Below are 23,341 nucleotides of genomic sequence, written 5' to 3'. Positions count from 1 at the left end.
GTTATTGATTTCTCAGTCATATTTATGAAAAACTTGATAAAAATGATTTTATTATCAGTGTGTTTTTTGATCTGTCAAAAGCATTTGACACGGTATCAACTAATTTTGTGTTGACCAAATTAAGTGTGCTTGGTTTGCCTAATAACATAGTACTATGGTTTAAGTCTTACTTGAGTGGTCGTAGCATAATTGTTAAGCAAATAAATTCAATGTCTAATGAACGCGAGGTTAGATTGGGGGTTCCCCAATTGTTTTTAATTTTTGTCAATGATCTGTCGGAATATATGAGTGATTGCTATTTAACTATGTTCGCTGACGACACCACCATTACAGTCGCTGGACCTACTACAGATGATTTGCTAACAAGAGTTAGACTGATTATAGACCAGTTCACAAGCTGGTGTGATCGTAATCGTCTAGTTCTGAATACTTCAAAGTCAGTATCGATGAGATTTTATAATAGAAGTAGGGGTACCATAAGTGAATTAGCTCAGTGCGATAATATCAATATCAATGCAGCAAACGAAGTTAAATTTTTAGGAACAATTTTGGATGAAACATTAAGTTGGGATCAACACATCGATAGTGTCTGTAAAATACTAAATAAAGCATATTTTGCGATCAAGCAAATGAAAAACTGTGTTGACCAACAAGGTCTATTGTCAATCTATTTTGCTATGGCTTATTCCCATATTTCACACAATATAATGTCTTGGGGTTCTGGTAGAGATTTTAATAGGATATTTGTAGCACAAATACGTATTGTAAGATTGATTTTCAATATGGAATATAGAGATAGCTGTAAACCGATATTTGTCAGAATGCAACTATTATCGGCACCATCAATTTATATTTTCAAATGTGTTAATTTTGCGAGAAAAAATCTGTCCACTTTTGCAACCAATGCATCATCCCACAATCATAACACGCGGCATGGTAGCTTATTGAGAATACCAGCCCACACCACATCTAAATTTAAAAACTCTCCCCAGTATAGTGCTATTACGTTTTATAATAAACTACCCAACTTTTTAAAAAACTCCAAATCAGACAATATTTTTTATAAAAGTACTAAGGAATTTTTTATTGAAAAATGTTTTTATAATATACAAGAGTATCTGGATGCCAACTTCAGCTGAGTTTTATTTTGTTAAGTATACTAACAAACTCTCATTGAGATTTTAAACTTTATATCTTACTTACTTGCTATATTTTAAATGTATATGTTTAGTATAAATAGTACCTGTTGACATACCATATGTACATATTGTACCTCAGTGGCTAAATAAATTATTATTATTATTATTATCAGGCAATTGCACCATAAGTGATCATTGGTCTGACTATCATCACATGAATTCAGTGGATTTGTTTGGAACCTAAACCCCATGTCCATAGAGACAGTCTGGCTTTGTATAAAACGTTTTCCAAGTGAGCGTTCCAGGTGAGTTTTTTATCAAGGACAATGCCAAGATATTTCACCTCCGTTCCAATTGGAAAAGTGGCATTAGATCGTTCAATTTTGTCTTCTAGGTGAAGGGGATCAACACAGTTTTGCTAGGGTTGACAGACATTTGCTCCCTCAGGCACCAACTGTGAACAACGTATAACACGCTTTGGAGGATATTAAAGGCTACCCTTCCCGACGTGGTCTTTGCCAGGATGACAAGTCATCTGCATAAGCTTGCAGATCAACTTTTCTTCTGTCGAGGGCATCAAGCAGACTATTCATCAGGAGCGACCAGATCCAGCCAGATCCAGCCAGTTATGGTCAATTCTATGCCCTTCTTAGCTAGAGACGATCCTATAGATTTAGGTAGTGCATTGTCAAATGCTCCTTCAATATCAAGAAATACAGCAACCGCAATCTCCTTGTTGTCAAGGGATTGGGAGATTTTCTCAACGAGGTTGTTTAATGCTAAATCTGTCGATTTGCCGGTTTGATAAGCATGCTGGTGGTTATTCAGGGGGATGCATATAATGGTACCCTCTTGATGTCGTACCGATTTAGGCTGTGAGTCTCTCCGACCCACTTTAGGTATATATACCACCCTTGTTGCCAACCTACTGGGTGGTATATAGTTCCACGCCAGACTAGCTCTATACAATTTGTGAGAATAGGTAAAATTATTTCCAGTCTGTTTTGAAGAAGAGCTGAAAATATACCATCCTCTCCGGGAGATTTGAAGGGCTGAAAAGACTTGATAGCCCATTCAACTGCCGGTGCTGTGATAACCTTCTTTGCGACGTCCCAATCGTTCTTTTTTGAACGTCTAGCGCCCTCGTAGATGAAAGGTCTGTTGTTATCAAGAGTCAGATTTCCAGGAAAGTGGTTTTCTATCAGAAGCACTAACGTTTCTTTACTAGAGGTCGTGAAAGTTCCATCGGGTCGTTTATATAACAATATAAACGATATAACAATTATATTAAGCAAAAAACCCTGAAATAAAATTACACTGAAATAAAATACAAGTGAAAAATTGAAAAATTAAACAAAGAGTGAAAAATGAAAAAATTAAAATTGAGAGATTTCAAACCAAGTTACTCCACTTTGTTCAACTGTTCTAATTTTTACTTGTATCTTATTTCACTGTCGTTTCATTTCAGGGTTTTGTTTGCTTGATATAATTATTATTTTCAGCTATTGTTTTTTATTTTTTCATTTGTATTGTTTCTTTTAGGAATTTCAAATCATTTTATACAATATTAGACAATGGAAGTCCGAATTAATGAAACTCTCCTCTGATTTGTTAAAAACATTGCTAAGAAGTCGAAAACATCCTGGTTATTTTATTTTTTGTAACCGTTTCAATGCTATTTTAACTGTATTATCATGATATATCAAAGTTTTTAGCTATGATGTTTGTACTATTTAAGATTCACTTAGTTTTTGTATATTTTTCATTTTTTAAAAACAGAAAATGCCAAAATCAGGTAAACTGTTCAAAATGTCCACTTCCTGCAAGTATGCAAGCTCAAACTCTCCTTCTTATTGACTCGCGTACTGTTTGAAACATTTCTGGAGTATTCCTTATTGCTTCACAGAAAACTATTAGATACGCGGTTCCGCAATTTTTCCTAAGTTTGAATTGATTGACTACACCATAGTCTTGAGATATCCGCGAAGAAACTAATCAAGACTGTTGAAGTCTGGTAATCTAGCGGGCCATAACTCTGTTCCCCATAAACTATCCAGTGGTTATGGAAGTTTTGGTTTGAACATTCGCATGGCACATTTCTAAAATGAACAGGTGAACCATCATGCATGAACGAAATGCGATTGTGCATCAAAATAGGGACATCTTTTGACAGAATCTGCCAATGATCTTCAAGAAATCGGCGATAACTGTGGCGTAATAGTGTTTAGGAAACTCAATTTAAATTTTTATTGATATTCACAACAACTAGTTAGGTTTTCTCAACCTTGTCGCTTGCATCTGTTTCAATTTCCGTAATATTCCAAATAAAAGCTTTTTCAAGTTTGATACAAAAAAACATCAATCATTATGCTGTTTGTAAGCTGGTTACCATTTATTGACTGGATTATCATTGTTTGCTTCCAAATCCTTTGTAGTAGAGAACTAAACAAGACAATTCAGAGAATGTAGAATTCTAAGAACGTATTTCGAATGTGAATAGAAGCTTATGGGGAAATAAAAGCATTGGCGGCCCTCTTAGTCGATATTTGATGCTTTTGTTGTCGGGGAAATAGGAAACTAATGGAATAAATCACAATTGGGTTGAGAAGAGTTACTAGGAATCGAAAATTCATTGAAAGGCATAACAGATTCCACATCAAATAGTAATGAAGATGATTTTTTGAAAATATATTAGTTGCCCTTGTTAGAAATAACCACGAACATCTAGTAATTCTCTAATAATTATTCATATTTCTTATTTTTTTAAAATCCTTTGTAAAACTTGATTTCAGTATTTCAATTTTAATCGTTCAACGTTATTATATAAGTGGATAATCTTAGCGACTGGAGAAATGTCAAACCCGAGGTAATCCTATACATGTTTAACCTTCTTCGTCCATTTATATGTTCAATTTATTGTATTCAACTCATTTTTACTGCCCTGAAGAAGCTTCCCATTAGAAGCGAAAACTTGACAAAGTAGAGCAGAGTTTTGATTTTTTGACTGAGAGATACTGGATATATATATATATATATATATATATATATATATATATATATATATATATATATATATATATATATATATATATATATAATCTCGAAAGGTTAATGCAGTCAAGCTGCTGGAAAATAATTACATGAAAATCAAAAAATAAATTAGATAAGTACTCTTTGATCATTCCCATATTGATTTCAATTTGAGAGCCACCGGTATACAGCTGTTTCAGCCTATTGGGCATCGTCAGTACAAGTACTTTCTTGGTTTTTTCTCATTTTGTCTTCAATCGAGGACCGCCTGCCCGGTACTGACGATGCCCAATAGGCTGAACCAGCTGTATACCGGTGGCTCTATATATATATATATATATATATATATATATATATATATATATATAATTTGTGAGGTTGCAGTCAATAGTTGGGCTGTTACAAAGAAAACTCTTTGTGATATGTCAAGCTTTCGGTATATTTCACACCTTCGTCAGGACAACTATAATTATTTATATATCTTGCAAAAAATACACACATCGGAAAAGTCTAGGAATATTTTTATAACATACTAAATATCATAAAAATAAATGCATGAGGTCATTTAATTTCGATTAAATTGGTACACTCGACGACCCTGTAGATTTCTATGGGTTGAACAAAGCCTGCAAAAACGGTAACTAATCTTTTATCAACTTTTTACAAACTGTAGGTTTTCGGCTAAAATGAATAATCTGAAAGTGTCGAGTTTGTACATTCTATGCAGTTCTTGCTCAGCAATTAAACTGGAAATATTGTGCTTTAACATGGAACGCCATCACTTACCATTGGCTGAGATGAATAGAGCTGTAGGGCTTCTTCAAGGTGGCATGCGACAACATGATGTAGCTCTTCGTTTGGGGGTCTCCCAAAGTGTTATCAGTCGATTGTTGCGGCGTTTCCGTGAAACTGGCAGTCCAGCCGAACAACATCCAGGGCGAGAACGCGCTACAACTGCAGTTCAAGACCGACTTTTGGTCTTAACCGCAAGAAGACAACCGACAATCACAGCACCTGAGTTGGTTAACGTGTTGTAGCAGACGCACCAGGTAACCACTGGTCGTGATACTGTCAGAAATCGACTGCATGAAGCACATCTCCACAACAGAAGGTCACTTAGATGTCCACAATTGTCGAGAGACAATCGCGGTAGAAGATTAGAGTGGTGTCTAGAACATCAAAACTGGGATGCAAATGATTGGGCCACAGTTTTGTTTACAGACGAATCCAGATTTGGATTTCATCCAGATTCTCGTCGAGTAAGACTGTGGAGACGACCTGGAAATAATGAACGTTTGAGACACGTTTAGGAAGTCCACACATACAGAGGTGGTACAGTAATGCTATGGGGCGGAATCATGATCGGCGGCAGAACCGATCTCGTTTTTCCAAATCTCTCCCTCACAGCTCGACAGTACCTCGACACCATTCTTCTACCTATCGTCTGTCCATTTGCTGGCGCTGTTGGTGAAAACTTCCACCTAATGCACGATAATGCTCGTCCACATGTCGCGCGTCTAGTGACTGACTGGCTCACCAACGAAGGAGTTGATGTATTGCCATGGCCAGCACAATCACCGGACCTGAATCCCATCGAGCATATGTGGGACATGCTTCAACGAAGAATTACTCCGCATATGGGGAACATTCACACAACGTTTCAATTGAGAGAGCTTTTAATCGCTGAATGGGCAAATGTACCTCAACAAGACATTGACAATCTCATTTTGTCGATGCACGATAGATGTGGGGCCGTAATAAACCAGCGTGGAGGCCATACTTTGTACTGATTCCAATTTTTTTGTATCATGATTTTTTTTCGGGGTTCCAAAGAAGAGCCATATTTTTTTTTAAGTTTTGCTTATATGCGCACTCAGTATTTTTGACCATTTAATAAATTTTGTTGTGAGTTACATTCGTTTAATAATCACCCGTCAACTTTTTTCCCTGAAGCGATCTAAAAAAATATATTGCCAGTTTTAAAAATATCCCTAGACTTTTCCGATGTGTGTATATAAATATGAAGAATTTACTAACGTGAGAATAAAATATAAAATGGTTCAAAAACAGATAGAAAAAACTTGAAATGATGACGGTTGATCAAAATTTGACTGACAATGTCAAGTGGGAGAATTCTGAATAATACTCGAATTACTAGATCTTTTATTTTTTTGTCATATTTCAGTAGGTATGTGTAAATTTTGCTGAGACTTTCAATAACAGTTCTATTATTCATTGAATGTTTAATTTCCAAAAATATTCTTTTAGTTGTATTCATTTCTCTATCTTAAATATGTGGATTTTCAAAATTCATTTTATGATCCTCCGAATTAACCTTTTCTGTTAATGCACAAGAATTAACATTTCGTATACAGTCGCTCTTATAGGAAGTGATGCGACTACTTAGAGGTCTAATTGTTTGTCCTATATGTGTTTTTGAAGAATCCATACAAGAAATTCTGTATACTAAATTTGATTTTTGTTTATCTGTTTTTGAACCATTTTATATTTTATTTTCAGGTTAGTAAGTTCTCCATATTTATATATTTTTTGCAACATATATAATCTTATTATTGTACTTGTCCTGATGAAGGTGTGAAATATACCGAAAGCTTGACATATAACAAAGCCCAACAAAAGCAACAGCCCAACTATTATCCGGCCAAATCTGACTAAAAAATACGAGTGTAGGTACAAAAATTCGCACCCAGCTCAAAATTAGTGGGATTGTTAAAAAAGTCGTCATAAATGGAAACTGGAAAATCCTCATCGATCTGATACCTAAAAAAAATTACTAGGGGTCCAAAAACGGGCTTTTCGCGATTTTCAGCATAACGGTCAGTTTTATCATAAAATCAGCTCAGACAAAAATTGTAAACCAGATAATTATCTATAGAAAATATTGGTATAATTTTCTTTAAAGAGCCACCGTTTCTGATATATAACGATTCAAATAGTTGAAAGAGTTTTCACGCCACCTTTGAGGTAGTGTACTTAGCGGGTTTTTTTACGGTGGTTTCCCCGGTGGGCCCATTCTATGGATCTGTTGTGATTCTGTTCAAACTATTGAATAATTAAAAATATTGGCAAGGGTGTTAAATGATAAAAGCAGTGTAAATTAAAAAAAAAGGAAATTTAATCGTGTGATTCATGTTCATCTCGTTTTTTTAGGCAAATCACAAGCACTACAGGAAAATCCTTGAAGCGCTCTTAGAGCGGTGCCTGTGCGAAAGTAGTGATTCACATCAAATCCGGAAAAACGTTCTCACGAAGTTTTTTCCATATAAACACCGTTCTCCAATTGAAAGACTTTTCAAACAGTGAAATTCGAGGTGTACTGAGTTGAACCTCGAAACGATAAGCAGCCACAGTTCGTCGCTAATTTATTATATGAACCGTCCTGGTGAAATCAAATGTGCCAAGTCACCTCAACACTTTCCGTGAAAGTATCTATAGAAGAGAGGCAAATCTTCAACCTTTCTTCGAAGTTCCAGACTATCAAGGTTGCAAGTGATGTTCGCGTCTCCAATGAGGTGGATGGCTCTTTTCTGGATGGAAACCAGCAGCTTCAGGGTATGGTTGGGGTCGGAGCTCCATACATGAGTACAATACTCCAAAGAAGGTCTGATCTGAGCTTAATAAATCATCAAAAGTTGCAGTGTCCCAAACTTTTGAGAAGCAGCCTTTGCAATTCCAGCGACATGATTGTGCCAAAACATATTGGTGTCCATTTTAACCCCCTACAAATTCATCGAAGCAGAAAGCGGAGGTATCGGACCTGCCATTATTATATCTGGTTCGCAGACATTCATCTTTTTGGAGAAAACCGATGCCTGGGTTTTTGTGGCATTGAATTGAATCTAGTTACTTTCATCCCAATTCAAAATCACTTCTAGAACCTCATTAAGATATGCAACCTCCTGCTGTCGGTGAAGACGTGCATCCGTAGCCAATGTGCTGGAATCCAAATGGAATGGCGAGACAAGTGTGCTGTCGTCAGTAAAGCAATATATTAGATTCTTGGTTTTTTCCAATAAGTCGTTGACATATAATAAAACGATTGTTCACTCGTTGACCCATTCACTTCCTTTTATTCTGTTGAAAATATTGCGATTTCTATGAAGTCGCGCGTGGTCATGCATTGTATCAGGACAATAGAGCAGTTTTTTCAAATTTTATTTCGTGGTCTATTTCTGATAGAACACGTGCTGCAATTGCTGATATTTGCTACGCGTGTGTACTTGTATCCTGGTGTTGATGCTGCGTTCAATATTCACGATGTAAACTAAGCCTAAAGAACTGTGCATTTTGTAAACACCGGTAGATGACAGAAGCTGTTTTTTGTCCTTGGCCGATCTGATGAAGATGCGTAGTTAATTATTAGGCATGCCATTGGTTCTAATAATGTGACCTTTGAACAGTTTTCCGATGCGGTCCATGGCTTTGTTTATCAAGGTAACCCCCCCATGCCCCCTCCCGGGTGGAATGCCCTGAGATGAAATCTTCCCCACACGGTTACTGTGCGCAGAACATCCCATCTCGTCCATCCAACCCCGCTCCTCCGGAGCGCTCCTCAAGTTACTGATGGACAACAAGATTGGAATCTGACCTACTGCGGTCGACACCAGCCTTTAGGTTCTTTCATTTTCTTATCTAATATTTTATTGAATCGTGACTTTACTTGAATGTAGTTATTGCATGGGGCCCCCAAAAACTAACCGGAGACGAGCGTCTTTAGATCGCGAACAGGTGTTTCTCAGTGAATCTGCAAAAGAAGTGGTTTTGAAATCTGGTTTTTATACTTACCGAAGCCACCTGATAGCGACCCTCAGGGGTGGTCTCTGATTCTGCTTGGTTGGCCTTCTGTGTTTCTCTTTCTTGGAATTTGAGGTCATAACTATTCAATGCTTCATATAGATCGCGTAGCGTTGTATTGGCGTGCGATGGGATTCTGTCAAACACATTTTCTGCTGTTCTCTCATATACGCGTCTACGTAGTGGATGTTCAGGTCCTGGTCCCGGAATATATATCTGTTCGGTATGTATCTTGAAGCGTTTACGGTGGCTCACACGCATTCATAAACGTCTGGATATTTCGTCTGTATGTCGCTGCGCACTGGCCCCATGCAGTGCAAGCATACAGGATTACGCAGGTCTGCGACGAAAAAATTGTAGGATATTTAACAGTATTTTGTTTGCAGATTACGGAAAAAATTCTATCACCTATAGATAAGTCACAAATTTCACCTGAAATTTTCTCATTAAATGGGTTTTTAGGTTCGGTATAGGTTCGATGATTCTGTATTATATAGCCTATATAAGCGGTAAATTCAGTCTTAATTATGGAGCTTTTATGATGAACAAGTTACTACACAATGTGAGTGTATATCTAAGATAAAATACGGTTTTAATCTATTTATTTCGATAACAAAACTGGAAAAATCCAGTTCCTACTGGAACAAGGCATATATGTGTCAGTCTATCTGCCCCCTCCCTAAACTTACTGTCTGCTAGGCGCCGCGCGTGACCTTAGAGAGCCCGTACACGAGCCACATTTTGCGGTCGGATCGACCACACAATTGCAGTCGAGTTCCAGCGAACACAAGCCGCCTATAAGAAATACTGTACTACACGTACACGGGCGTTCACAAAAGTCAAAACGGGCGTCTGCAGTCAACTTGCTGCTGATCTCCGCCGAAATGTCATCGCGGCATCCGCCGTACACTAACCACAAACTTGCAGTCGTACCCAACCGCGTACACCGTCGTGTACTTTTTCTCATATTGGTCTCACAGCGTTCAATTTCTGATTTCAAAATTCTAATTAATTCATCAAAAGAACTAATGGACATTCTGAAGTAAAAAAAAATGTTTTTCGTTTTGTTAAAATGAAATTTCCCTCTTGTTGTCGCGCTGCCAGAAGTGGATGTACCCAAAGCGATCGTACTGTTCTACGTCTTCTCCTTCTCCTCAAAATAAGAAGTAGTAGTGCTTCTTCGAAATCTATTTTGAAACTGGCACTAAACTCTGACACCACAAAATATAGATCGACCACAAAAATGTGGTTAGGTCAACCGCGAAGTGCAGTCAACGTGGCCACAATATTGTGGTTGCCTTTACTGCAAATATGTGGTCCGTGTACGGCCGGGCTTAGTTGCAGGCAGTGACTCGATCAGTGTGGAGCCAGCCACTGTGGTGTACACATCAAACAGTTTTGTGCTACCGTTTTGAGAAGAAATGGCTACTAGACCTAACAGTTTCTGTTATATTTGTGGGGCTTATACCATCAAAAAGCAACAAAGTAATATTTCTAATTTTGTTCAGAAGGTGAACTTTGCATACTTTGGTTTTAAATTAGGGGACCAAGATAAATCTTGGGCTCCCCTTATAGTGTGTGTTGAAGAACTTAGACAATGGTTTCAAGGTAAGAAAAAATCATTTCGTTTTGGAGTACCCATGGTTGTTATGACTGTTATTTTTGTTCTTGTTCAGTGCAAGGTTTCAATTTGAAAAACAGAAAGGATATTTCATACCCCACCAACATACGTTCAGCTGTTCGCCCTGTTCCTCATAGACCTAACTTACCTATTTCTTCACCTCCGGATACCTTGGACAACATTTTAAACCATTTAGACGCAAAAACACATAGTAGCAGTAGCGACAGTGATGACAGCTACGATCCAGGTACCAATGACCCTGAACTTTTCTCTCAATCAGACTTGAACGATTTAGTACGAGATCTGGGCCTCCCAAAGGACTCAGCAGAAGTTTTAGAGTCTAGACTAAAAGAAAGACATATGTTAGCCTCCGGTGTTTCATTTTCATGGTACCGATTTAGAGAAAGGGAATTTGTCCCTTTTTTTACACAAGAGGTTGACCTAGTTTTCTGCAACAATGTACCCGGCGTCATGGAAATGTTCAACATAACGTTTTAACCAGAGAAATGGAGACTTTTCATCGATTCATCAAAAGAAGTTTGAAAGCTGTACTTCTTCACAATGGGAATCAATATGCTTCTGTGTCTGTTGGACACTCAGTCCATTTGAAAGAATGCTACGAAAATCTTGAATTTGTTCTTGATAAGCTCAGATACTCTAATCATAAGTGGACCATTTCGGGAGACTTGAAAGTTATTTCATTGTTATGAGGTCAACAAAGTGGTTACACTGAGTTTCCATGTTTCCTATGTGAATGGGATAGCCGTGACAGAAAACAACACTATGTCAAGCAGATGTGGCCAATAAGAAAGGGTCTTATTCCTGGAGTTAAAAATGTTGAAAAACAAAGTTTAGTGGATCCTAAAAAAATCTTACTTCCACCACCCCATATCAAATTAGGGCTGATGAAACAGTTTGTGAAAGCATTAGACAAAGAAGGAGATTGTTTCAAGTATCTTTCTGAGAAGTTTCCTGGTCTATCCGATGCTAAACTAAAAGAAGGAGTCTTCGTTGGGCCTGATATAAGAAAACTTTTAAAAGATGAAAGCTTTTGTCACTATGATGGAAATGATAGAAAAAAATGCCTGGAATTCATTTAAACTTGTTATAACAGGCTTTCTTGGAAACAAAAAACACCCAAACTACAAAACTTTGGTTGCTGAATTGATACAAAATTACAAAATGTTGGGCTGCAACATGAGTGTCAAAGTCCATTTCCTTCACTCACATCTGGACTGCTTTCCCGAAAATCTAGGGGCTATAAGTGAGAAAGAAACAAGAAGAACGGTTCCATCAAGACATAAAAGAAATGGAACGCAGATACCAAGGACGGTGGAATGTTAACATGATGGCAGACTACCGAAAAGGAAAAATTTACAAGAGCACAGCCGAAAAAGTACCAAAAGAAGCTTCGACGGAAAAAGAAAACGTTTTTACAAAGACTTATAATCACTTTGCAAAAACTTGTGTTTCAAGTGTTTGCAAAGTGCTTATGCTTAGTTTAGCTAAGTAGCATTGTTTTTTTGCTTTTACTTCATGTTCAAATAATAAAAATAAATCTACAATTCCTCGTTTTTTGTACTTTTTCAATTATATCATTATTTTGTAGGCAAACCTTACGTGATAGATAAAAACAAATGCCATTTTTTAAATCAGCGCAGAAAACTACATAAAGATCAGTCAACGAAATCAAAACAATTTTTTAAAAAGTTTTTTTGCAGAGCTGTGTTATTGGTAGTAATACGGTCTCTATTATCAGCAACTTAACTTGGAGTCCCATGTTACTTTTTCGACCTATAATTGGATATAGTTTTTGTCTGGCAGCTCTCGCCAGTTTTCTGATGCGGTCCATAACTTCGTTTATCAAGGTAAGGAGACTGCGGGCGCTTGATCGTGGTGACGGTTGAAGTATTTTTTTGGGCCTGTAGTGCTTGGTTAAGATGATGAAGTTTTTCTTAGCAAGTTTTCGTCCTGGATGATGGTTTGAGTTTTTGTTGACATACTGATCAGAATAAACAGGCGTGCTCTATGAACTCTATGACCTAATTTTTCATTAGTTTTTCTGTTGAACGGTATATGCAGGAATGATATCTTTCCTTCTCTCATTAATTATTTCTGTGGTGACACTTCATAAATAAAAATAGTCTTTCCTGACATCAAATTTATAAAAAGAATCCCTCGCTCTCATTTTCAACTTACAAGAGAAATCAGAAGCTTAGTGTCGGTAATTTGAACTGGAGCGCGAGTAATAATGATGAATCTTCTTCTATTGAATTCTCTTTTTCAATTCGACGGATACCACAGGCGAGATCGTGATACATTTCCGCATTAACCCGCTGATATAGAGCCCATTTCGCAGCCGGGTATATTAAAGATGCACGAGAGGAGCCAGGTTCGAGAAAATTCCGAAATAGAAAGGTCGAAGCGAATCAGGTCAACATATAGTTGCTTTTTTCTATGTACATGCCGATATATTATTCATCTATTAATCAAGATGTGAACTCGCTGGAGATAGAAAGTGGTCCCTTTTTGGTTTTGGCAAAGCAAGCTATGAAGTATCTTTGTGGGGAAGCTTTATAAGGAAAAAAGAAAGAAAGAGAGAAAAGATTCTTGTATAGTACAGTCGAATTCTGAAAATTTGGTTGAGTGTTTTCTAATCACGGTACGAATCTTCTGAAGATGATTCGTTAGGTAATTAGAGTAAAAAATAGAATAGTAGTACACTCTAAAAAAGATGCAAATTCAGGATGGCAGCAGCTACAAAATGGATGACTACATATCACCTTGTAATACTGAGGCATTAAGTGAACTAAACAGATTGAGAAGAATTGAGTACCAAAATCAGAAACTCTTCCCAGCAATCTACGGTATTGATCAGATAAAAAAATAATCAAATCGTTGGGCGTAGTTTTTACATATTTACTTAGATTACGCTACGCCCACCGTTTTTATTATTTTTCATCTGATCGATACCGTAGATTGCTGAGGGGAGTGATGTGATGACTGCTACTTAGGACCTTCCAAATTGCTTTGATTTGTTTCCGGGTTTTGCCGTGGTTTCTTTGGTTATTTTCTCCAAAGAAAATTATACCTACTCATTTATACAATCAAGAAAAAGCTATCCCTGACTGGAGACTCAAACATCTTATTTAGTATGCGAATTGTCTGTCTTCAATGGATATCAGAAGTACGCGGCAAACTATTGCTGCTCATCGGAGTTCGAAACATACCTCGAATTGTGTACTCGTCTTTGTGTACTAAACTTTCCGAAGTTTTTCCCAATGAATGTGATCCACTACATACATCTATATCTATATCTATAAAAAATTAATTTCGTAAGAAATAAATGACTCTATAGTTGATTCTAGCTTTGATATTTCACCGTTTTTTATACAACCCTTCAATAAGTAGAATCCTCATTTTCGATTAGAACGAAGAAAAACAAACGTGATAGACCATTATTTACTACGAATCGATTTTACGTGTATTCTATACATTATTTATTAATTGGATTATTCGTTTGGCAATCATCCTCGCCTATAGATAATACACCAAGCAGGGCTAGACAGATAATATCGAGGTCGCATTATCCATTAATATTAGTAGAATAGAACCTTTCACTCGATAGTGATGCGCAATTAAGGACTTATTTTCAATTGTGTTAGATTGTGTTAGTTCTGCTTGGAATTGAATAGGTTCTATTCAATAGGGCGTTGGGTGAAAAAATCCACGAGTAGATTGCTTCGAAGAATGTATTGACAAAAATGAACTTTTTTTCACCTGAATTTTTGAAGAAGTATTTGTGAAGGTAATTTGCTAACCGATGATCAAGGCAACATATCCAGATATAAAGCAAGGATTTTTGCTGAGGTTTTTCTCAAAAATATGGTCTTGATTATGATGGAGTTTCTGGTCCGGTAGTCAAAAAAACAGCATTTCATCTTCTCTTAACCATTGCTGGAAGGAAAAAAATTCACGTTCATCAAAACGGCTTTCCTAAACGCGGATTTGAATGAAGAAATATACCTGAAACAACACTAAAGGTATATTAAAGAAGGACAAGAGCATTTGGTCTGCAAAGTGAGTATAGTATTTCCAATACCAATTGGAACAGCACAGAGAAGGAATTCCCGCCTCGACATAGGCGTCGGCATATTATTTTTCAGTGGTAGTTTTTCAGTTACTTATTCTTACAATCATAGCAATTGATCACCCCATGAAAAAGTTGTCTCAACTGAATTTTTTCACCATGGGTGATTATGAAAAACTTCGAAATTTGAGGTGGTTGATTTCCGAGTCAAAAACTCTAAAATACAATGAAAACACAAATAATCACACCAAATTCTCGTCAAACATATATTTACAAAATAATGGAGACCAAAAAAATTTATAGAAAAATTAAAATTCTTCTTCGCTATATTCAGATGAGGTGGAATCATCATCGGGTTGAATAACGATCGGATTTAAGGAACTTCGCACATAATATTTGTTCTCTTATTTTAGAACGTAGGCCACACAGTTCTTCCACACATCACTAATACTTACTTTATTCACCACTCGCCTTATATTGTCAAGCACTACAGCATTCAAAGTCGGTGACTGATTACATTTCCGCAAGCTTTCTTTCATTGTGGCCCAAACCATTTCAATTGGATTGAACACACAATAGTATGGCGGCAAACGTAAGAGAATATGACCACGTGTTTCACACATCGAATCAATAATATACTCTTTTATGAAATTACGTTGTTTCCATTTCATGTCATGATTTCGCATAAAATTAACAATATCTGTTTTTTTGTTATTGTTTGGTATTGTAGTCAATAACCGAGAATGATACGAAGCGTTATCCATAACAATAACCGAGTTTGGAGGAATATTTGGGAGAAGCTGCTCACTGAACCAGGTTTCGAATGAAGCCGCAGTCATATCTTCGTGATAATCAGCAGACGAATCTTTTATATTTCTGGCCGACAGAAGCAAAGCGTTAGGTACGAAACCACTTTCATTCCCGGCATGCAGAATTATAACACGTTTTCCCCTCAAAGGTGTGTTCAAAGCACAATACTTGGTTTCGTCTACCCAGCCATATTTGACAACATCATGGGTCTCAAACCAAGTTTCGTCTGCTGGATTCTCGGTAGCTTTTCATTCATTCCCTCGGGCCAGAGGCCCTCGGGACGCAAACTTTGCCATCGGTAATTAAGGCCCTCCTAATTCCCTTGATACATAAATAACTATTTCACCATGAAACAAATACTTTTCATCGTTAAAATAATTCACAATATGAACATGAAATATTACTTTTTGGAAGATTTATTTTCAACACAGTCAATTATTAATTGATTGTTCATTATGAAACAATTTCATTTATTGAAATGATAAATGATAGTGAAGTTTCAACAATTACTTCCAACATAAATTCCCAAAAATGTTAAATGTTGCTGCTGATCAGAAACGATAGATATTTCTTGAAGAGTTGTTTCTACAATTTCATCAAATATTTTGATTTGTTTGGAAGAAGATGGAAAATTCAGTATTTTGATAGAAATTTAAATTTGGTTATTCAAACTATCTTCTTTATTTGCTGGATGCTGTGAAACTGTATCGGAAGTATTAATAACATTAAATATAAAATGTGTGGAAAAGAGAAATATCATTTAGTCATTTCGGATTTGTTTTAACATACAGGAAACATTTTTGAATGCGATTTTACTGAAAACATTGAATAATATTTTCAAGACAACAGTCGTTTAAAAGCGATAAATTATCGGCACTAAAAACCACGTCAAGACGTTTCGAATCCAATTCAAATTAAATTCGAAACGTTGGCAAAAAATTGTTTAAAAAAATCCTGTTACCCAACCAACCTTATTTCAGAAAAATTATTGGATCACTAAACTAGTTAACTGAATATATATTTTGGGTTGAAATCTTGACAATATGATCTACTTTCAAGAGATCTTTGACCTTCAAGCCTCGATATCAATGAGTGCCCTTGTAGAATTGTACAACATTTCTACTGGAATCTTGCTTATTCAAAAAACGAAGTGCTTCTTCTTATAACTGCTGAAATATAATACTCTACTCAGATTATCTGAATTTCATCTTTTATCCCTCAACTGGTAATTTTGCATTCATAAATTTTCATCAGCGCAATTCAATAGAGATTTAACACCCCGGAAAAAATAATACATACACCTACTGTTCAATGCCGACATCTGGGAAGCCACCCCAAAAAAATGAACATTTCAACTCTAATTGAATTTATTTATTTTCTAATTGATACTGTAGATCAAAGGAAATAAAGAAACTCTTTCAAAAAATGCTAAAGTAACACACAAAATAAACTAGATTTTTATCATCCATTTCGATCAATATTTTACAGAATGTAGAGGTGTCAAATTTTTCAATAAATTTGTGGAAATACGGAAAACTGACAGCTAAAAAACGTTGTTGTTCCAAGCAAAATTCAATACTTCAACGTGTACGTATAGTATAGATTATTTTCAAACCCTCATTCTCAATATGAATCGGACCAAGAAGTGTTTAATTGTAACTATTACCGTTTCTGACAAGTTTTCTAGTCAGAAACGGTAATACCCTCCTTCACGCCACCCCACTTCCATCTATTTCCTTCATTTTCTTTGCTTTTTTCCTGGCTTTCCTCTTTTCTCTCTCTTCCTTCCCTTCCCTTCCCTTCCCTTCCCTTCCCTTCCCTTCCCTTCCCTTCCCTTCCCTTCCCTTCCCTTCCCTTCCCTTCCCTTCCTTCCCTTCCCTTCCCTTCCCTTCCCTTCCCTTCCCTTCCCTTCCCTTCCCTTCCCTCCCTTCCCTTCCCTTCCCTTCCCTTCCCTTCCCTTCCCTTCCCTTCCCTTCCCTTCCCTTCCTTCCCTTCCCTTCCCTTCCTTCCCTTCCCTTCCCTTCCCTTCCCTTCCCTTCCCTTCCCTTCCCTTCCCTTCCCTTCCCTTCCCTTCCCTTCCCTTCCCTTCCCTTCCCTTCCCTTCCCTTCCCTTCCCTTCCCTTCCCTTCCCTTCCCTTCCCTTCCCTTCCCTTCCCTTCCCTTCCTTCCCTTCCCTTCCCTTCCCTTCCCTTCCCTTCCCTTCCCTTCCCTTCCCTTCCCTTCCCTTCCCTTCCCTTCCCTTCCCTTCCCTTCCCTTCCCTTCCTTTCCCTTCCCTTCCCTTCCCATTCTTCGTTCAGAAGTTCAAATTTCTTACCACAGAAACAACTGAATGGCACCGTGTATATCAATTTCGTTGTGACCCGGAATAACGGCACTAGTCTAGCTATGATGAATTCAAAAATCGGCTTAATTAGAGAGATCTTGAGTGTTCGAGAAAAAAATGTGGATTGTGGTGTGATGTCGGGTCGGTAAGAGCATGTTCTGGTCTCATTTACATTTTTGAGATCGTGGAAATTCACATAAATACTTGTATCACAAGCAAAAACATTTTACTCGAGAAGTTTTATACAATTTCCATGTATTAATTTCTCCTATCGATTCGTGATAAGAAGTAACAACAGGTTTGTCAACATTCAAAGTAATAAAACCATTGAAACAAATGACGGCAGGTTATCTATCAAACAGACGCGCCATATGCGTGAAACTGTTATCTCACTTCCCTAATTTCACGAATGAATATCCATATATATCTAGTTAGTCACGAAACCTCTGGAAAACGTCAGGAACCCCTTTCTGAGTGCGGTGTGATAAGGATTTATCTAGATACTGAATTATTTAATTAGTTCAGTAGAAAATAATTCCGATGGAAGAATGAGAAATAACTTAATTTTTTGGTTGTATGAAGTAATATAGGGTAAGTGAACTTGTACATTCATTCGAGAACCGCTGTGGTTTGTGGTTTATTCGCATACACCTGCGACTTAAGAAAACCCCACAAGAAAAACTCTAACGGGGTGAAATCACATGATCTCGGTGGCCAGTTCATATCACCTCCACGTGAAACAACCATGTTGTTGGTGTCCAGATCATACAATTCAGGCCAAACCTAGTTAGTAATCAGTGACCAATAGTGCTCGTAGTTGACAGTGATGAATTGGCCAACGTTATTCTCAAAGATATATGGACCGAAGACGCCGCCAGCCCAAAATGCACAACAAACAGTGACTTTTTCGGGATACATTGAACGCTGTTGGATCTCATGTAGATTGGTATCGTTCTAAATTCGACAATTTTGTTTGTTCACGTACCCATTCATCCACAAATGGATGATGAAAATAATTGGTCAGTTGCCAATTGTTCCAGAGCCAATTCAGCGAACATGTCGTTGTCTATAGTCGTTTACCTTCAGTTCCTGAGTCAATTGAATTATGTTCTGGTGCAGGCCCAAGTCAAGACGCAGAATTCGCCAAGTTGTGGTCTGCGGAAGGCCGACTTCTTGTTAGCGACGCGAAATCGACTGCCTCGTATTCTCCTGCACACTCTTACAGACAGCGGCGATGTTTTCGGCAGATTTGCGCCAACATTTCGAATTCAATCAAATTCTTCTTCAGGGCTACGTAATAATGCATTTTCATGAACATACTTTCCACGAAACGTACCTTCCACGAGTTCTTGGTTAAATTACTCACCGAAAAGTAGTTTTTTCGTGATGGCGAAAAGAAAAAAAAGGGTAAATTCAATTTTTTTCTTTCAGACATTGATTAAAAAACAGACACCACTTTATCACAATCACAGATAAAGCCTATCGTTTGTTTCATGTCGTTTTGTGTTGGTGTTGTCTCGGAAATTTGGTTGTTGCAATGTTTTTCATTTTTTTAAATATGTATCTAATATGTCTGATGATTTTTAAAATAGTAATATTATCAAGACGAAGAAACTACTTTTTGATGAGTAATTCAATTAAGAACTCACTATTTCTTGTGAAATTGAAACGACAATAATCGTATAAGTTTTGTGGAAGATATGTTGTTAATTATAATTAATTACAATATTCAGTAAGTAGATTGGTATAATTCAGTTCACCAAAATCAATTCTATATTCTGAGCAAAACTTATTTTATATATTTTTAATTCACATTTTAATTTGAACTTGTTTTAAAAATTGTTTTTTACTATAATTTTTTTAATTCTTTTTAGTTTGTACGACTCAGCATATTGATTTCTGCGGATACACATTTTCTCCGTGGAGGCTGCGGAGGCATATATTCCGAATAACATCAGCCTTTTTATAACATTCCTTTTAGCAAACCCTTTCATTTAACACCTATGATATAGATGTTCTTTTTTTGTTTTCAACTACTCGAAAACACTGCAGCCTCATGGACTTGTTGCGTTTGTCTCCATTATTTTTCATGACAGCTTGTGTCCTGTACTAGTTTGTCCAGGTCACTTGCTTGATGTATGTTATATTCTTCCGAACATCATCGTTTAAAACATGACAAGCTGTTTCTGTCTCATTTCCTGCAGTTGAAGTTTTCCAACGTACAGCCCTATTTTGTTCAGGTGTCCTTCAATGGACAGTGTCCAGTGACTAGCCCTGTAGTTGTTCCAAACCGATTCATTGCTAGGATGACCCAGGAAGACTTTCTAAATCGTTATTAGACGAAAAATAATCCCTAGTATTATTCTATTGTTACTTCTTATTTCGATTCACAATCCCAATATAATTCAACTGGAAAAAAAGCATTGTCAGTTTTGAATTTTGGGTAAAAATACATAGCAAGTGTCTTTCGATGAATTAAAATCGTTGGTCGTTGTTTTCGGTTTCACTAGTAGTGGTCTGCAGATTTTAACAAATGGGCTGAAAAGTCCCGGACCTGAGGAAAAAACCGCGTTTTTTGTTCGAAATTGTTCATTAATGTAATCTCCACACAACCACCCAATCTTTCCAGCGCCGCTCTAACATTTCAATGCCACTTTTTAAGAACGACTTATCTTTTGCCTCAAAATAGGCCTGATTTTCATAGTAGTTAGTTTATGCCGATTTCAGAACCTTTCTCCACCACTTTTAACCTTGATATGACCTCTATGAGTTCAACTTCGAACGACCTTCACGTCGCACGGTGACGCAAACAAGGTGACTTCGAGGTGGTGTTTCGGATTTAACATTGAATGACCTTCATTCACTTTCCATATTTTCGACAAATTGACTTTGACACGAGCCAGATACGCGACTCGTGTCACCACTACACCACATAAAGTACCCAAAGTGACTTCACTTCACGCGGATATTACGAAGATTGAGGGATACGGACCTTGAACAACCTTCAGCTGCATGGAAAAAGGCTTTTGAAGAGCGTTCTGACAATGACATCTACATACGTCAGACAAAGTAGCCAAGGTGACTTTGAGGGGGTGTTTTGAGTTTGACCTTGAACGATCTTGACCCACGCCACACGACGCAGAAAAGGTGACTTTGAGGTAATGTTTTCGGTTTGAAATTGAAAGACCTTCATTGATTCACGCGACTATTTCGAAGGTTTCGACATTGAACTACTTGGACGAAGAGGCTTTTGGAGTGCGTTTTCAGTTTGACTTTGGATGACCTTTTGCAATATCATATGCCGTTGCTGAAATGAGTCACGACGCAGGCAAGGTGACTTTGAGGTTGTGTTTTGAGTTTGACTTCGAATGATCTTAATCGATTCACGTAGTTACTTCGAAGATTGAATGAGTTCGAAATTGTGATGTTTTAGGTATATTTTCTTTTGGGTATATTTTCAGCTGTAAAACCAGAATGGAACATGAATATAATCTGAACGACGGACGCTAGAAACGCGGTCGCATTCTCAAACGAAAGCTGCTCATGAACTGTATCGATGCTGCTTTGAGAAAAGCCCGATTTTTCTGTCTAAACAACCGAAAAGGCCATTTTCTCATAAAATATCCAGCAAAATTTCCAACTTCCATTTTCGAACATTTTTCTTTGACTTCATATAAATGACGACGCCCTGAGAAGAAAAGTCCCATGCAGAGAGACGATACCGTTGAGCATTTTTTTGAGGTCTGCGAACACGAGATTGTTTCTGATCCATTGTTTTGGAAATAACAAAAGTAGTGCCACTTTTAGCACAATAACTTACAAACTTATGATTAGAATATCATGAAGTTTCAACAGCTTTCTTTTGGAGGTTAGTACCTACTGACTGAAAAAGCAGTGAATAAGACTAGAGCCATCTATGTGTTGGGCCCGAGTAGTAATACCTGACGTTCCGTCTGCTACTGTGGCAGACATTATCATGTATGTTGATGTTGGGCAATGCACAAATAAAGCCGTAATGTCTGGAGCAAAGAACCCGCCAATGAATTGCAGAATTTCCTCAACCGGAGCTGAGATACGACAAAACTTACCAACACATCAGGATTCAATTTCAAATCGGGAATCTTGAGCTGAGTCTGACTTATGTGTTTGTTTTCCCCACTAGAAATCATATTGTATGTGAATTCAAACTCGAAAATATTTTATTTCGTTTATCCTGAAATAATAACCTCATTTTTCCACCTTGTTTTCACACTTACTTGCTTCAAATCACTCTGACCGAGAACATCTGACAATTGCAATGAAAATTTACATTTATATTGAAAGACTATCAAAATCTCTTTCCGTTTCCGCTCGAATTGTGACTGCTAATTTGAACTTGTAATGGAATAACTATCGGGGAAAATTGAAGTTTATGTGAACTGATCGAAAATTCTAATTAGTACTGTTTCATTTATTGCCAAAACCCATTAAACTTCATTACCAAGAATCGTTTTCTATAGATGAATTCAGCGATACATTGGCATTGTTATTGAATTCAACTGATATATCCATATATACCATTTCCGATAGGAACGTATTATTTGATAGAAATATGGAATTATAACGGAAAACCTGTCAGAGAACGGAAGAAATAAAAAATGATTGGATTTTAATGAAAGGATTTATGTAACAAGTGTTGATTGAGAGTGGAGGAACCGAAAATCATTGAAAAATTAAATGAAGTATTGGAAATCAACAAAAAGTTGGTAGAAGAGAATAACAAGTTGCAAGAAATGGTTGTAAAAGCTAATGAAAAGAATATGGCCGAAAATCTCAATCTTATTGTCCAAGAGATGCATGAGAGACAATCAAGGGCATCTAATATTATTGTATGTAATATTCAAGAATAGAATCTGAATAATCAGCGTGACAGGGCCAAAGAAGATATAAAAAATATCAATGAAATTCTTGGTGACCTTTCTGATGAAGTAACCATCAGAAAGATTTTCAGACTTGGTAAATTTTCCGAAGACAGAAACAGACCTATCAAAGTAGTTCTGTCGAACAGTGATGAAGCCCTTTATGTTTTACGGAACAAGAACAAAATTATAGTTCCTGGAATAATTGTATTTGGTGACCAAACAAAATTACATAAGTAATTCTCTTGTATTCATATCGGCCACTAAAGAGGAAGTTGAAGAAGTTATCGCTAACTTACCTAATAAAAAATCTACTGGATTAGATGAAATTTCGGTTGATATAATAAAAAAGTGTGCTTGTATTATATCACAATACCTTGCTGACATTATAAACCTATCAGTGAATTCAGGCACTTTTCCTAGTGTTCTGAAATCGGCTGCCATCATTCCCATATTCAAAAAAGGTGATACAAGCAACATAGAGAACTACCGCCCAATTGCTCTCCTGAACATATTTTCCAAAATCATTGAAAAAATCATTTGCAAAAGAATTACAGATTTCTTCACAAAGCATAAACTACTTACTGATTGCCAGCATGGTTTCCGCCCTGGCC

At 36.9% G+C, this 23,341-nt stretch overlaps 1 protein-coding gene across 4 annotated transcripts in view; it reads left to right on the top strand.

Annotated features, from left to right (window-relative positions):
* Nucleotides 1–23,341, top strand: part of Shab (Shaker cognate b) — a 229,924-nt gene that overhangs the window by 34,758 nt on the left and 171,825 nt on the right. Inside the window, exon 1 of one of the 4 annotated variants that reach the window (XM_074173721.1) lies at nucleotides 14,557–14,685. The exons of the other annotated variants lie outside the window; for them this stretch is intronic. The gene's annotated coding sequence lies outside the window, so the exon portion shown is untranslated. Of the gene's footprint in view, nucleotides 1–14,556; nucleotides 14,686–23,341 lie in introns of those variants that run through there. 4 annotated transcript variants of the gene reach the window in all.

Source organism: Leptinotarsa decemlineata, unplaced genomic scaffold, assembly GCF_025532065.1.
Source record: "Leptinotarsa decemlineata unplaced genomic scaffold, Ldec_3_MD MMD2_P_RNA_scaffold_12, whole genome shotgun sequence".
Taxonomy (NCBI): Eukaryota; Metazoa; Arthropoda; class Insecta; order Coleoptera; family Chrysomelidae; genus Leptinotarsa; species Leptinotarsa decemlineata.
The sequence above is the reverse complement of the archived record's forward strand: the minus strand, read 5'-3'. Positions and strand labels throughout refer to the sequence as shown.